The sequence below is a fragment of the Lemur catta genome, chromosome 4, assembly GCF_020740605.2.
Source record: "Lemur catta isolate mLemCat1 chromosome 4, mLemCat1.pri, whole genome shotgun sequence".
NCBI lineage: Eukaryota > Metazoa > Chordata > Mammalia > Primates > Lemuridae > Lemur > Lemur catta.
Window position 1 is genome coordinate 68,427,170 of NC_059131.1, and position 15,800 is coordinate 68,442,969.

The 15,800-nt window shown below is 51.1% G+C and overlaps 1 protein-coding gene across 4 annotated transcripts in view; it reads right to left on the minus strand.

Moving 5' to 3' along the window:
- PSD4 (pleckstrin and Sec7 domain containing 4) overlaps positions 1-13,804 on the minus strand; it is a 35,354-nt gene extending 21,550 nt beyond the window's left edge. For 2 of the 4 annotated variants that reach the window (XM_045550058.1, XM_045550055.1), the window contains exon 1: positions 621-911. The gene's annotated coding sequence lies outside the window, so the exon portion shown is untranslated. Of the gene's footprint in view, positions 1-620; positions 912-13,761 lie in introns of those variants that run through there. The other 2 variants (XM_045550056.1, XM_045550057.1) reach the window with 2 other exon arrangements.
- Positions 13,805-15,800: the final 1,996 nt, after the last annotated feature.

Consider the following 15,800-nt stretch of genomic DNA (forward strand, 5'->3'; position numbering starts at 1 on the left):
CACATGAGGACTACAGGCCTAAATGAGAGCTAAACCGGCAAGGAGGGTCCCCCACCTCGACTCCCTGAAAGGCCAGGGGAGGCTGGGAGCCCCCAGTGGCCGAATGGACAGGGGACCCTGAGCTCCTGCAGAGGCCACACCCAGAGCTGCCCCAAGCCCAGCCTGCCCTGACTCCCTCCCTCCAGGGGTCTGGGGTCAAAGCTCCCTTGGGGCCTCTGGCCACGAAAGCCCCCACGGATACTGAGCCACAGCAGTCACAGGGACCCTAGGAGGCCACAAGAGGTTGAGCAAGGGGATTCCTTCACCCTTCACTGTGGCTGAAGTCCAGGGAGCCTGGGGGTGCTGGAGAAGGGAAATGGCAGGGGTTAAGGGGGCCAGGGCAGGGAATCCGAGAAGGGCCGGATGGGGAGGGGCCGGCTGAGGGACGAGGGGGACAGAGAGGAGGAAAGGGGAGGCTGGGGATCTAGCCTAGGCCAGGCTCATGGCACATGCACACGCAGGAGGTACACACTGCCCGGCACCTACTGCCCCCTTCCTGCCCTCCTGCCCCCGCCCCCTCCACATTCCCTGCTCTCCCCGGGTCCCTCCAGCCCCGCCCCAGGCAGGCCCACCGTGCTCACCTCCAGAGGGCCCAAGAAGGGAAGGTTGGCACCCCAGGAGCAAGTCCTGGCTGCACAGTCCTGCCCAGCGAATACGGCTGTGGCGGCTGGTGCTTCCGCCTTCCGCTCCCCTCCACCACGACACACACCCCTCCTGCTCCCCACTACCTCCCCAGGGCTCCGAGCTGCTCAGCCCCACACTTCCTGCCCACAAGACGAGAGCCTCCACTCCCAGGCTCTGCACCTGGGCCTTTCCCCGTGTCCCCACTCCCGGAGGCCCCCACTCTGCACACCAGGCCAGAAGGACCTGCCCTGGATCGGACTGGCTTTCTCCCAGAGGGAAGGCCCGAGAGAGAAAAGGGAGAAGTGGCCCCCGGTCTAGACTGTGAGCAGGCTCCACCTTCTTCCTCCCTGTCCCCACTCTCTGTCCCCTGCAGGGCATCCAGTGGGAGACAGGAGGGCCCCAGGCCAGACAACTTTTCTTTTGCTGTTTTTAACATTTCAAATTTCATGCGACTATGTCTCAAGTCACCCGACACAGCTGCCTTGTAGTTATGAAGTGTCCCTCAACAGCACCTCAGCCACTCTCCACACCTACTTTATGAAGTGTTACTAAACCCATTATGCATATCCGGATCCAGAGGCAGGCTCAGAGAGGTTAAGGCACTGCCCAAGGTTGCACAGCTGGGAAGTCACAAAGCTGGGGTTAGAACTCAGAGCCTCTGACTATAGGAACTGAGTGTCCTCCAACCCCATGGCTGTATTCTCTGCAAGTGTGAGACGGGGGCTGTGGGGAACCACACTCACTGTACCATTCTCTTCTCTGTCTGTACAATCTACCGCTTCAGCCTCAACCACCACAGACTTCTCTGCTGCGGGTCCAAAGACCCCGCCCTGCCCTACACTCTAGTCATCAGAAATCCAGCTGCCCAGTGGACTCCTCCACTCACATGTCCACACACGGTCCATGCTGGCCTGCAGTGGAGAGGGTCGGGCTCTAGCTCTCCCTCCCGCCGCACCCCTCCCCAAAGCACATGGAGTCCACAGGGACATGCCTACCTGGAGCCCACACACCCTGTTTCTCCACCACACCCTGGGCACCAGGATCCTGGGGGATTCTCTGCTTCTGGGGCTGAATGGCCTCCCCTTCTCATGGACACGCTGCAGCATTGCTCTGTGCAGCCCTAGACTGGGGCAGGGTAGGGGCAGGAGCCCTGATGAGGGGGTGTGTGGACTGGGCTTGGAGCTGTGGGCAGGTCACCCACCCATATGCACATGTGAGTAGGGGCATGGCAGGGGCCAGAGGCCGGGGTGGGCTGTGGCCCAGCAGCCCACACAGAGGAGGTTGAGAATATTAACCCAAACGTGGACCTCCAGGCCACGACAAAGGTGGGGGATAGGAGAACAGGACACACTCTATATGACGGTTTGTCACCTTCGGTTGTAACCTTCACACATTCGGACGTATCAGATGGGGCCTCCACCGTTCACTTCCTGGGGCTGGTAAAGTTAGGGCCAGGCTTATCTCACCAGCACCCCGAACTCAGTGTTTGTGAGGCAAACCTGGTTCCTTCTCTCCCCGTGCTGCTCTTCCTCCCGTATTTGGGTTCGTACAAAACTCTGCCCAGCTGGGTAAGCCAGAAAGTCACCCAGGCCTAAATGCAGCCCTCTGCTCAGGCCCACAGTCTCTCGGGTGGCCAAGGCTCAGCTCAGTGCCCACTCCGTGCGGTCCTTATGCTAGAAGCTGCTGACCTGCCAGGAATAAAACACACGACCCCTGTACTCAGGGGGCTTCCAATCCAGTGACAGAGGCAGAAAGTAAACAAGCGATGGATGAATCAACACCCCATCACAGACTGGATAAATGCATGCTGGGGAGGGAGGGCTAGAGAGACAGGGAGAGAGCAGCAGGGTGAGGGCACCATCACGGGGCCAGCCGGCCCCTGCAGGGCGCACCATACCCAGGGGAAGCGGGGCCACGCGGAGGGAACTGCATGCCGGGCTGCTCCTCCGAGGCGGGAAAGGTCTCCATGAATCCTGGGAACGGAGCCACTCCTGTGGGGGTTCGGGGAGAAGATGGGGCCAGAGGGGCAGGGGCAGGGCCAGATTCAAGGAGCTCCCCGGCGGTGAGCCAGGGTGCATTTTAAGTGGGGAAAGACAGGTCGGTGAGTACCTGAGTACTTATTTTGATGGTTATCTGTCTGCTATATGGACAATGGACCGAGTCCAAGGAGAGCAGTCAGGAGGCTCTGTAGGAGGCCAGGTGACGGGGACAGTGGCTTGGCGGGGCAGTAATGGCAGGGAAGGGGGGCATAGGACTGGGAGTACACACTGGGGGAGTGGTGGGCCCTGGGCTTGATTAGAATGACAGGAGAGAAGCCGAGAGCAACTTCCAGACTTGGGACTCAAGCGACTAGATGAGTGGTAATAGCGGCATTTGCTGAAACAGGAGAGAAATGGGGAGATGAGGCTCCAGGGAGAAAACCCAGCATTTGGTTTTTTTAACTATTGGGTTTGAGCTATCTGTGAGATATCCAAGCAGGCAACTGAAAAATGCTCCTGCAGCGAATGCACATCTGTGACCAGCAGAGAGGTGGTCTGAGCCCAGGGGCTGCACCCACCCAGCATGGGAGGGGACAAGTCTGCAAAGGAGACTGACAAGAGACTGTCAAGGAGGTGAGAGTGTGTTGTCACAGAAGACAAGAAAGGAGCTTGCTTCAAAAGGAGGAAGTGGTGACTTTGTTGAATGCTGCTGGGAAGTCAAATAAGGTAAGAAGTGATCTACATTGGTACAGACAAGCAGGGCTGAGAGGTGACACGGAGGCAGAAGCCAGGTGACCATTAGGCTCCCACGACTGGAGCAGTGCTGGTCAGGGGAGGCATCAGTGGTCTGTCCACTTCCCCGAGCCCAGGCCCTGCCCTCCGCTGTTCATGGGGCTCCATCCTCCCCTGGACTGGCCCATCCACTTTCTAGCAGAGAGCCTGGCCCATAACCACTCCACAGCCGTTCGATGAGTGAATAACGTCTGCTCATCTCTTCTTTAATGACTTGGGGATGATACTGTGGGAAATGGCTCTGCCTCTCCCCTTTCCATCCAGGCAGTGGGTCTTGTACGTGCACGGGGTGTGCATGGGTTGGGGGTGTGAGGTGTAGCCAGGGGGTGGTGTGAAGAACCTCCCAGACTCCTGGAGTCCCCAGCTCTGTTCTGTCTCTTCTAACTTTTACCTTCTTCCCAAAACCGCAATGAGCAAAACTCTGGCCGGAGGATCCCTCGGCACAGACTTGGGGGGGTGGGGGGGGGTCTCCAGGCCAGGAGGGTATTGTGGCTCCTGCCCCAGCCAGCTACGAGCTTCTATCTGCTGCGCCCCCTGCCCCCTCCTGGGGTTCCCTCCCTAGCCTGTCCTCCCCCCCCAGGACCCAGAGGACACAGCCCCCGGACCTGGCCCCCCGGCCCCCGGGCACACAGCACTGCCAGGCAGCCCTCCTGCCTCCCCCGAGGTGACCTGCTTCCTGTTTGCCCACAGAGGAAGCGCTCCGCACAGGTGCCAGGTGGCTTCTCACGCCCTGAGCACAGAAGGGGGAGTGGAGCCCACCTTTCCAGAGAGGAGCCCTGGGGATTTCAGCACACAGTCTGCCACTCCTGGGACACAAAGGGGACAGAGGAGGGAGATACAAAGGTGGGGAACAGCCACCTGACTTAAAACTACCCTTTCCTGGGCACCTATGTGTGCTGACACGCACAGCAGCCCTCTTCAGGCACCATCTCCAGTCCCTGGGGCCTGGGGGGAGGAGAGGGGCATCATTATCCCCACACTACAGAACAGATGAGGAATCGGGGGGTCAGAGCAGTTGCTCAGGCTCCCACAGGCACTAAGTGTAAGGCTGGGATCTTGACCCAGGACTGTGGAAGCCCAGCAAACACGCCTTCTGCTGCACCCTGTTACCACCCACACGCTGCAGATACAACCCAGGCCCAGAGCAGGCCTCCTTCCCAAGCAAGCACAGCTCCTGACAGTGTGAGCCTGACTCATGTCTCCCAGCTCGAAGCTTAGAAAAACTCTTGAGCTAATGGAGCTTAAATACTGTCCTTCTGGGACACCAGCCACTGGGCAGGGTGCGTGGGGAGGCCTGAAGCACCTCACTGGGTCCCCGTGCCCCAGAATGTATCTCCATAAATGTTTTCTCCTTTAGGGAAGCCTGGGAGTAAGGTGGCTGCACGCTCTTTTCTCCAGCAAAGACCCCACCCCCTCCCAGGTCTCCCACCTCCCAGCCTGGGCCCCTCCACGTTCCTCTGCCCGGCCCGCCACGGCTCCACTGTGGGCTCCCGGATCAGACCAAGGAGCTGGGAGGTAGGGCTGTGCCATGGCTTGCAATGACTGAGCACATGGCAGGGGCCAAAGGTGTCCCGGTCCTGATGCCTGTGGTCTTAGAACGAGAGGGAGAAGTCTCTGAGAGGCAGGGCACAAAGGGGAGAACAGTCCAGTGGTAACGTCACCAACCTCCCAACACACACCATCCATGTGTGCCGGTGCTGCCTCAGCATCAGGGAAAAGGGCAGGAAGTGATCGGCTTCTATCTCTGCACATGCCTCACCAATCCCGTGGTGGGTACAGCAACCTTACTGTCCCTACCCTGCCTGTGGCTAGTCACATGAAACACAGTGATTGTGGACAGATGTCCAGGGAGGGATGGGGACGCCCAGACCATAGCTCCCTGGCTCTTGCCCACCCCAGCATGAAAGTCCACCCTAGCCTTCCTCCCCACGGCTGCCCTCCTTGGCTCTCTCCCAATTCCATGCTTTTTAGATAAACATGTTCTCTGCAGCCACTTGTCATGGGTCTGTCCCTCTCACGTGAGCAGTGAATTGGGTTCTACATTCACCCTCTGTCCTCCAGCCCCCTTGGCACCAGGACGCACCCACAAAACTTCTGCCGAAACACATGTGCACATAGTTACTTATAATGGCAAAAATGCTCGCAACCTCCACATCCACAATACAGAATCAGATAAATCGATTACAGTACAGCCACGTAGCCATATCATGGCCCGTCAGCTATCTTGTTTTTGAAGAGTATCTAATGAAGTGGAAAGATGCTCACAGCATATTATTAAGAAAACTGTTCATATATTCAGCATGATTTCAATTTTTTAAGAACTTGTTTGAGTGTTCAGGCAATAAGACAGTAAAACATTGATTGATAGTAGCTATCTATGCCTGATAACAGTATACATGATTTTAATTTCTTTTTTTCCTTTTTTTTCTTTTTTACTCACTTTTGGTATATTTGGGTAGACTTTATGTTTGGTATGTATTTTAAAATAAATATTTACCATGTTTATTATCCACAAGAATCATAAAGGTATTAGCAAATTAAATTTGTTGGATTAAATAATGATTGAGTTTCTCTGCTCATTTTAAAGACTAGGAGATCCTCTGACAACCGCTGTTCCCCCAGTGCTGGTGGAGGCTGAGAATTATCGTGGTGCAGGCGTGAGAGGGTCTGCACAGGTGTTTATGGTTCTTGATCCTCACCAGCACCACCTCTCAAATGGTTGCCAAGTTGCCAGTGGGACTTGTCTCTCTCTTTCTCTTTTTTGTTTTAGAGACACCATCTCATTCTGTCACCCAGGCTGGAGTGCATCATAGCCCACTGCAGCCTCGAACTCCTGGACTCAAGTGATCTTCCTGCCTCAGCTTCCCAAGTAGCTGGGACCACAGGTGTGTGCCACCATGCCTGGCTAATTTTTTTAAGAATTTTTTTGTAGACACAGGGTCTCATTCTGGCCAACGTGATCTCTCTGATGCAGGTGTGGGGACCCACTTGGAACCCCAGAGTTGGTATGAAGATTATTTTAAGGTGAAGACATTTGAGATTCACAGATATAGAAAAAAACTTTCTCGGAGGAGCTTCCCTTATATGACTAAAAGCAGTAACTTTTGGGAAATAAGGCTGCCATAAATTCCTTCTTCAGGGCAGATCTACTCCCAGAAGGGAGAACAAGAATAAAACCCATCCCAAATCCCTTCTCCAGGAGAGTTTTATGGCCCTGAAGGAGACAAAAGGACTACCCATACCGGTATAGACAAACATTATCATAAATTTTATCTCTCATTTGTTCTCCTAAAATAACATCTGTTTTTCCTAAAGAAACTCATTTGTTCTTCTCATGGAAGACTTTTTCTGCCCCCTCCGTTTCCCCTACTAAGTTATGTATATAAACCTTACCTTTAACCACTTAACAAAACAGATACTCCTTTTGTTGGCTCCCACATGCATGTGAATAAACCTTTTTCTTCTATTAATCTGTCTTTTGTCAGTTTAATTCACAGGGTCCAGTTACCAAACCTAAGAGGGCAGAGGAAAAGGGCATTTTCTTCTCCTGCATAGGGTTGGTAGGAAGCACCTGCCCCAAGATTACCTTCTCCATGAACCCACAAATCTAAGGCTGTGTTTGCCCACGTGGGTATGTGGTACACATAATAAACATCTTTAATAGCTAAGCATTTATTTGAATATGCATTAGAAAAAAATATAACTGGTGCAGCAAACCTGTGATTTATAGATGTTATTGCTTAGGAACACACTAGAGTAGATGATGCCTACTTTAGGTTATTTTTTAAGTATATGTATTCAAAGAAAAACAGTAAATAAATAATATTATAGCCATAAAACTCTCATGTCAAAAATCATGACAGAGATATGTAAATGAGCAGACACTCTGTACAGCTGGATCTGACCTTTCCTGCATTACTCCTTTGGAGAGGGAACCGCAAGTCTTCCTTATAATGCTCACTGCATAGGAATTCAGGTGTGTATGATTAGCAGGAAAGCAAAGCTCTGGCACTAAACAGAGAACAGGCACACTTGGCAAGGTGAAGGAGGAAGACACACTCAGAGCAGGACATTTCCTGGGCCACCCAAAGGGTCATGTATTCTCCCGGAGGTGCCCACACTTAATCCTGCCCTTAGCAACACAGCCCTGTGCCGTCCAGTGCCCTCTGCAGCAGCAGGGGCCAATCCACGCTCTATCCATCGTCACCCTCAGAGGACGAAGGGGCAGCCTGGCTTGGCAGCTCCCAGCAGAAACAGTGCTGGGGCCTCTGAGCACATGTCTGGGAAGGAGAGCCTGCACACCTGAGCTTCCGGGGCCATGTCCCTTCTCTCTGTCGCAATTCTTCTTCTTCTTCTTCTTCTTCTTTTTAATTTCTTTTTTGAGACAGGGTCACTCTGTTCCTCAGGTTGAAGTACAGTAGCATCATCATAGCTCACGGTAACCTGGAACTCCTGGGCTCAAGTGATCCTCCTGCCTGAGCCTCCCAAGTAACTAACTAGGACTACAGGCATACTCCACCACACCTAGCTAATTTTTAAAGTTTTTGTAGAGATGGGGTCTCATTGTTGCCCAGGCTAGTCTCGAACTTCTGGCCTCAAATGATCCTCCTGCCTCAGCCTCCCAAGTGCTAGGATTACAGGCGTGAGCCACTGCACATGGGCTGTCTCAGTACTTCTATGCGTCCTCCAAGGCTACACTGAGAGCCTCCAGGAAGGCAAGGACTGCTCCTTGAGTCTTGTTGTATATAACCAACCTCCACCCCCACCCCTGCCCAGGCTGCACAGCAGCACTGAGTCCACGCTGAGAGGCTGCCTTCCTGAGGTCCTCTAGCCAGGAAAGGGCAGAGTTCAAAAATGCACCAGGTCTCTTTGGCTGGTTCGGCCTGTCTATCCACTACTCCCTGTGTCCCTGCCCTGGGCTCTGTTCTGGCCGGGCATTTCTCACCCTCACTCTCTTCCCGGGAGACCTCACCTACTCCCACATGTTCACCTCTCACCTACTCACTGAAGGTTCACAAACCCCTCTCGAGCCCAGTGTTCTAACTGCCAGCAGGAATCCTCTCGCCAGATGTGCAGCGCGACATCAGACTTCGCAGCCTGCCCATGCGTCCAAGAGCACCCTCCCCTGCCTGTGCCCGTGCCTGCCCCTCCCAGGTCCTGCCTGTTGACCAGCACCGTATCTGCCGGCTTCCCAAGTTAGCAGCCTTGGCAAGAGCCCAGGCCCCACTGCTCCACACACACACAGAGCCCCCTCCTCTCTTATCTATAGGCCTGCAGCAACCACCTGCCTCTCACGGTTCATGCTCTCAGTCCACCCTAATTCTCTGCCAAGAGATCACTCCTGCCCTGGAAAATCTTTATTGACCCGACACCCCCATGCCCAACACTGCCCCCACTGCCTCTGCCCTGTGGCTTTAGGGAAAGTCCAACCCTGGCATCTGAGACCTCTCCAGCCTCTCCTATGGCCAGATACCCTCCACGCCCTGAGCTGCGGCCCCAGCAGGCTACGGGGCCTTCCCTAAATGTTTCTGGTGTGTCCACATGTCCCCTGGTCAGCTCCATTTCCTTCCCGTCCTCCTTTCCATCTATCTAATCCTCCTCATCCTTCAAGGCTCACCTCTCAAGGGTACTTCTCCATACAACCTTTGTACACCAATCCAGTAAGAATCAACTGTTACTGTGTGTGCATGTAACAAAAATATCCGTACCCCCTTAAAATTCTCACATCTAAATAAATAATTTTTAAAAATAGGGATAAAATCATAAAAAAATTAAACTGTTATGATAATTCCATAACTCCAGCTATGGAGTAAAATGTGGCAATCAGAAGGAACAAACCAAGTAGATACATCGAAGCCTGATAGATCTTTAAAACAGCACTCGTTTAAAAAAGTAAGAAAAAGATTATATTACAAAAAGAGCATGATTTATAGCACAATGCAATTTGTGTAAGTTTAAAATACATGCATATATAAATCAACACCATATATCTTTCTAGAATACATCGAGATCCAAGGATAAACCTATCATAAATATACCAGAGCGGGTGCTGCACATGAGGTAGGGGATGGCGACAGGCCTGAGGGGCAGCTGCTGGGGCGAGGAATGAAGAATGAAGATGAAATAATAAGACCCTTTATAATTCAATGACAACAATGAAAAAAATTCTAATTTAAAACACAGGCCAAGGACATGAACAGTCCAAAGAAAGACAAATAGCTTAAAACACATGTAAGACTCACGACACCATTCACTAGGAAGAAACACCTATGAAAACTACGGTTGATGACAGTTTTTCAACTGTCAAACTGGCTACAACAAAAAGTTGATGGCATGTGGAGTTGGTGGGGCCGAGGGGAGATCAGCAGTCTCATAGCCACACAGTCACAGGTGCCTCTGGAAGGCAGCATCCATCAAAATCTCCAATACATGTAACTTTTGAGCCACATTTATGAATTTCTCCTGCTGAAACAGTCACAGAAATGAGAGATTATATAGGTACAAGTATGCTTAATGCGTTATTGTCTATCACAGCACACAAACAAAAACACAGAAAACATCCTATATGCCCACAGTGCGCTGGCTAGATCAATACGGTACACCCGTTCGACGAGACAGTATTACACATTTACCTAAAAGGAGGAAGTCCACCTATATGTCTTAAAGCAGAATAAATGTTAAGTATGTTAAGTTAAAAAAAAAACGGTATATACCTGAGTATTATTTTCTACAATTTGTGTAGAAAAAGAGGAAAAGGAACGTATACATACATCTTGTTTACAATTAGAATATGTCTCTCTGGAAGTATTCTCGAGAAACTGTCTCAAGGAGAATTGGAGATTGGAGGACCGGAGAGGGAGGGACATTTTTCACTGTGTATGCTAAGAGCTGTTTGAATTAAGATTTTTAACACATGTATTACCTATAAAAATATTTTTAACCTGTGCAAGTGCTATCTTAAGAAGGAGAGAAGTGCAATGTGCTCACACTCTGCCATCCTCTCTCTAGCCACCCCGTTGTCATGTGCCATGGAGCCCTCTCCACTGTGGACAAAGCCTACTCCACCCTAGGCCATGGCTCCTGGGGCCCCACTTCAACCCTGCAGGCCGGCTCACTTTGCTTATAGGACAGCACTGAGCTTATGCCCACTTGCCGCTCCCCCACACCCCTATCTCTTGTGTGAATTGCTCTGGACCACCGCTCCTCGCCCCTGGCTACACTGCAATGACATCCGTGATGCAGGTGGCCCAGCTTGGATTGGGGCTTCGAGGGTGGAGAGGAGAGTGATGGGAACAGGGCTGACATCCAAGAGGGGTGTATGCAAGGTGACAGCCAAGGGCTCCAACACCCCACAGGGAAACCAGGCCCTGGGCACGAGGCTGGGCCCCAGCACTGGGGCAGAGCTGACTGGACCGGACTCGCTGACCCAGTGCACCCTGCATAGTCTTCACCCCGCCCCCATGTCCTCACCACAGCTTGGGACGGGCATTTGTGGGAATCAGCCACAAGGCCTCAACTATTTTATAAAGTGATCAGTTTCATTTGCCAACTCTGTGCTTCTCCAAAAGCTGGGGCAGAAGACGGAATTCCATTTTGACAGACAGAATCTCTTCGTAGTTTGGGCCCAAGGTGGGGTCTCTGACATCACTACAGCATAGCATTAAGAGCTCTTGGCTCAAAAACAGCACCACTTGAGGGCAAATTCTGGTCTTCATTTATTAGCCATGTAACCTTGGGCAACTTTCTTACTCTCTCTAGGCCTCAGTTTTGTCATCCGTGAAGGGGGATCATAATAGTATATACCTCACAGACTGGCTGTGAGGACTGTTTGTGTTATTATTGAACATAAGGTGCCCAAAGGAGGGCCTGGCATATAGTACATGCTCAATAAATGCCAATTATTACATGCTCGCCTGTTGGGTTTTTTTTTAAGCCTGCTAATGAGATCATCTAATTAATTTAAGGATGAAAAACAGATTATTGGAATTTTCCCAGAAGGCAAGTTTTTCTCCTCATCTCCAGCTCCCAGGGTCTTTACTGATTTGAAAACCTCAGGGTCTGCCTGTCACTTTAGTTCTTTCTGTGTGGGCCCCTGATGTTTTGAGGGATGAGGGGTATGAGTACAAAAGTAAGTGATACCTCTTCTGCCAAAAGACACACTCTCCATCTCTGGTGACCTCCTCTTGCCCTGCTTGGTATAAACCACTAGGCCTGACCCGAGTTTCATTGAGAGTTTGTAACGACTTCCTGCCACAGCAGCTGGGGATACTGCTGCCTTGGATGCCTCTGGTCAACAGGCTGAGCCCCACCCCTGCAAAGGAGAGTCTCCCAGGTATCTGCTCAGCCCCTAGAGCCACCCTGGCCTCCTCCCAGTTGCTCCAGCGTGCCTAGCACACTGATGCCTTGCTCGTGCCTCAGGGCCTTTGCACTTGCTGTTCCCTCTGCCTGGAATGTTCTTCCCCCACATAGTCACATGGCTGCATCCTGTCTTCATTCAGTCTCTGCTCCAATTTCATCTCCTCAGCATACCCTATCCTGACCACTTTATGAACACAGCAGCCCCTGTAACCTTCTAACCCCTTAAGCTGCTTTGCTTTTCTTCATAGCATTGATCTTACATGACATTAACATTTTTGTTAATTATCATTCATTTCTCCCACCAGAAAATAAGCTCTGTGAAAGGAAGGACTGTCTTGTTCACTGATGTATCTATCCTGAAAAGCTGGAATAGTGCCTGGAACATAGAGGCCCTCAATAAATGTTTGTTGACTAAATATACAAATGACTGAGTGAGTCAATAGAGCATGTCTACTGGAGAATCTTAAATCCCTGCCTTAGATTTAAGCCTCCCAACAACAAATATGCTTTCAGAACTTCAGAGAGGGCTACTCATCACTAGTTCATTGCTCGCTGATCCCTTATTAGCAGTTTAAAATTACTTGTTCACAGAAACAGAGGACACCCTCTCCTATGTCCCTAGATTTTCAGGAACTGAAAATGGTACTATTTTCCCACCTCATTTAGAAAGTCTGCCTACTACACTTTCTAGCTAAAGACTGATTTCTCTTATTTGTTTTACTGTAATGTCCCTCAACACCCTGTTTGGGTTTTTAGGTTTTTGTTTTAACAGCATTTATCACTGTCTAAAATAATGTGATGCATCTGCTTCTTTGCTTATTTTCTTTCTCCAACCCGTACGTAAATGGGAGCAACTGTATTGCCTGTGCCTACGTGCCTGATTCGTAGTTGGCACTCAGTAAATATTTGCTGAATGAATGAATGACTCTTCCTCATATCCTCCACATAGAGGAAATACCACATCTAAAAGAAAGGAATGAATCACTCAGCACTACGCACTGTCTAAACTTGACCTCGGCATGTTCCTTAGGTAGAGGGGCTCCCAGATATCCAGTTAGTTACTAATTACATTCAATCAGCTCTGGGCTTGGGGAGGGGCTAAGCTAATGAAATTCAAGGGCAAGTGGGGACCCAAGTTGTCCAGGCCTTCACTTTGAAGCTGACCTCCTGACACAGACGTGCAGACCACAGACACAGAGGTCTGGTGAGTGCTTTGATCAGGGCAGCAAAATCCATCTTGCAGCCTGGAAAAATCCAGGAAAGAACTCACATCACTACCCATCATCCTACCCAAAAGACAACAAGCCAGACTCAACTCTAGGGCCAGAAAGAAACCATAGAGGGATGTGAGTTTGACAGCTGAGTAGACACTGTTTACCTCCCCAGGACTCTCTCTGGTACTTTCTCACCAGACACACCCAGGAGAGGGGCCAGCATCCAATGGGGTGAGGAAGAGCTGCCTTCTCCTCCGTCCCAGTGCACTCCTGGGAGGCAGCTCCCACCAAGCAGGGGGCCCGGGAGAAGAGTCCAGTCTGGCATGGGTACCTGGGACCACTGAGGCACAGGACCATGACGGATTAGGAGCAAAGCCTTCAGTGTCGCCTAGTTCTGATGCTGGGCAGCTTTAAGGGCTCCTTCTGCTCTTCAGCCCGGCTTGGAGCCCAGATCCAGCCGCCCAGCTGGAAGAGCCACTGCACCCCAAGCCCCGGGACTCTCCCAGTGGGGGTTGCGACCCCTTGCCGGCCCAGTCCCCGCCACCTAGTTAGGCTGCATTCTTAGGCTACACTGCTGGCTCTCAACCCTCCTGCAGCCTCTTCCCTCCTCCAGGCCCCCGTGCCCTTGGCGTCCCGGCCGGACAGCCGCTCCGCAGGTGCTCACCGGGCTCCGCGACACCGGTGCGTGGCACACAGTCGCTGTCAAGGGCGCCGGCGAGGGCGCCCCAGGCCCCGCCCTCGCCACCAGCCCTTACCCATTTCCTGCCGGGCTCCTGCTCCGGCCTCCCGCTGGCCCCGAGCCCAGGCGCCGGCCGGAGGCAGCGCGCGCTGCGGGGCGGGGACCGCGCGGGGGGCCCGGCCGGTCCGGGTCGGGGCGCTCGCCGGAGGGACTCGGTTTCCGGGAGGGCGGGCGGCGGGCGGCGGGCGGGGGCCTGGCGGGGCCGGGCCGGGGCTGAGGGGAGCGAAGCCGTCGAACCAGTTTGACCGCAGAGACGCCGGGCTGGGCGGGCGGGCGGGCAGGGCCGGCGCTGGGTGCACGCCCCGCGCAGCCTGCGCGCTCCCGAGCTGCGGGCACTCAAGAGCCCTCTGGTTTATTTTTTTCCAGCACAGAAACCGGAAACTGAGGCCAGCCCCAGATACGTGCACGCCTGGAACAGGGCAATAATCTGGAGTCTCTACAAACCCATTATTTATTTACCATGTAGTGGGCAAAAGAAAAAAATTGCATGGAGTTCAGAACGTCAGCTGTCTGGCTGTAGACTTCCAGCGAACTGTCGCGAGCAGATTTGCCGATTGGTGGCAAGGTGGCAAATAGTTATGAATTGAAACAAACTTTTTTAGCAAACATATCCTCAGGCATAGGTTGGAGTTGGTGAGAAGTGTTTATTTTTCAGTATTCCACTTGATAGCACCATCTGGTTTCTATTTCTTTTTAATTTCACATATGTAAGGCATTATATGTGAAATTTTAAGTTAAATGATTCCATATTTCTTATATATCCAGTGATGTTTTAGCTTCCCTAGGGATAGGCAAACTGGAGAAGTCCATCTCTTGATTTGATGCTGCCTAAAATGGAGTTGATCAGGCTCTCTACAAGCAGCAACAGCCGCAACATCTAATATTTAGTGCTATGTGCTAGGCAATAAGTTCTCTACCTGTCTTAACACATTTAATCCTTACAACAACCCTATGAGATAGGAAGCTTTTCACATAATGAGAAAACTGAGGCACAGAGAGGTTAAGGAACCTGACCAGGGTCACACAGTCAGACAATCAGGACCCAGGGATTATGCTCTAAATCACTGTGCAACATCGCTGCTTTGTCTTTTTAAGGTTAATAATCCTGTAACCAAGGAGTCTTCAAAAAGTTCATGGAAAATGTGTACTGTGAAAAAAAGCTATGCCTGTATTTCAAATTTTTTTCACCAAAATAAACTTGTTCTAACTTATTATAACATATATGAACAGTATCTAGTTTGAGGCACTAAAAGGAATAAGATATCAGTTTGAAAAGAGCCCCTATTAGAGCAACCTGAATTCTGCTAAAATTGAAGAAAGAACAAGCATCGAATTCATGGTGAAGCTTGGGCGGAAAAATGGTGAAATCATTGATGCTTTACAAAAAGTTTAAGGGGACAATGCCTCAAAGAAATCAGCAATTTATAAATGGATAACTCATTTTAACAAGGAATGAGATGATGTTGAAGATGAAGCCCACAGCAGCAGACCATCTACATCAGTTTGCAAGGAAAAAATTCATCTTGTTCATGCTCTAATTGAAGAGGACTGACAATTAACATCAGAAACAATTGCCAACACCATAGACATCTCAACTGGTTCAGCTGACACAATTCTGACTGAGAAATTAAAATTGAGCAAACTTTCCACTTGATGGGTGCCAAAACCATTGTGCCCAGATCAGCTGCAGAGAAGAGCAGAGTTGTCAATAGAAATTTTAAACAAGTGGGATCAAGATCCTGAAGCATTTCTCCAAAGATTTGTAACAGGAAATGAAACATGGCTTTACCGTAAGATCCTGAAGACAAGCACCATCAGAGTAATGGCTACCAAGGGGTGGAACTGGTCCAGTCAAAGCCAAAGCAGACCAGTCAAGAGCAAAGGTCACGTAAGAGTTTTTTGGGATGTTTAAGGCATTTTGCTTGTTGCGTTTCTGGAGGGCCTAAGAATGACAGCATCTGCTGACTAAGAGTGTTTTGAGAAAGTTAGTCAAAACAGTAGCAGAAAAATGCCCAGGAAAGCTTCACCAGAGAGTCCTTCTCCACCACGACAATG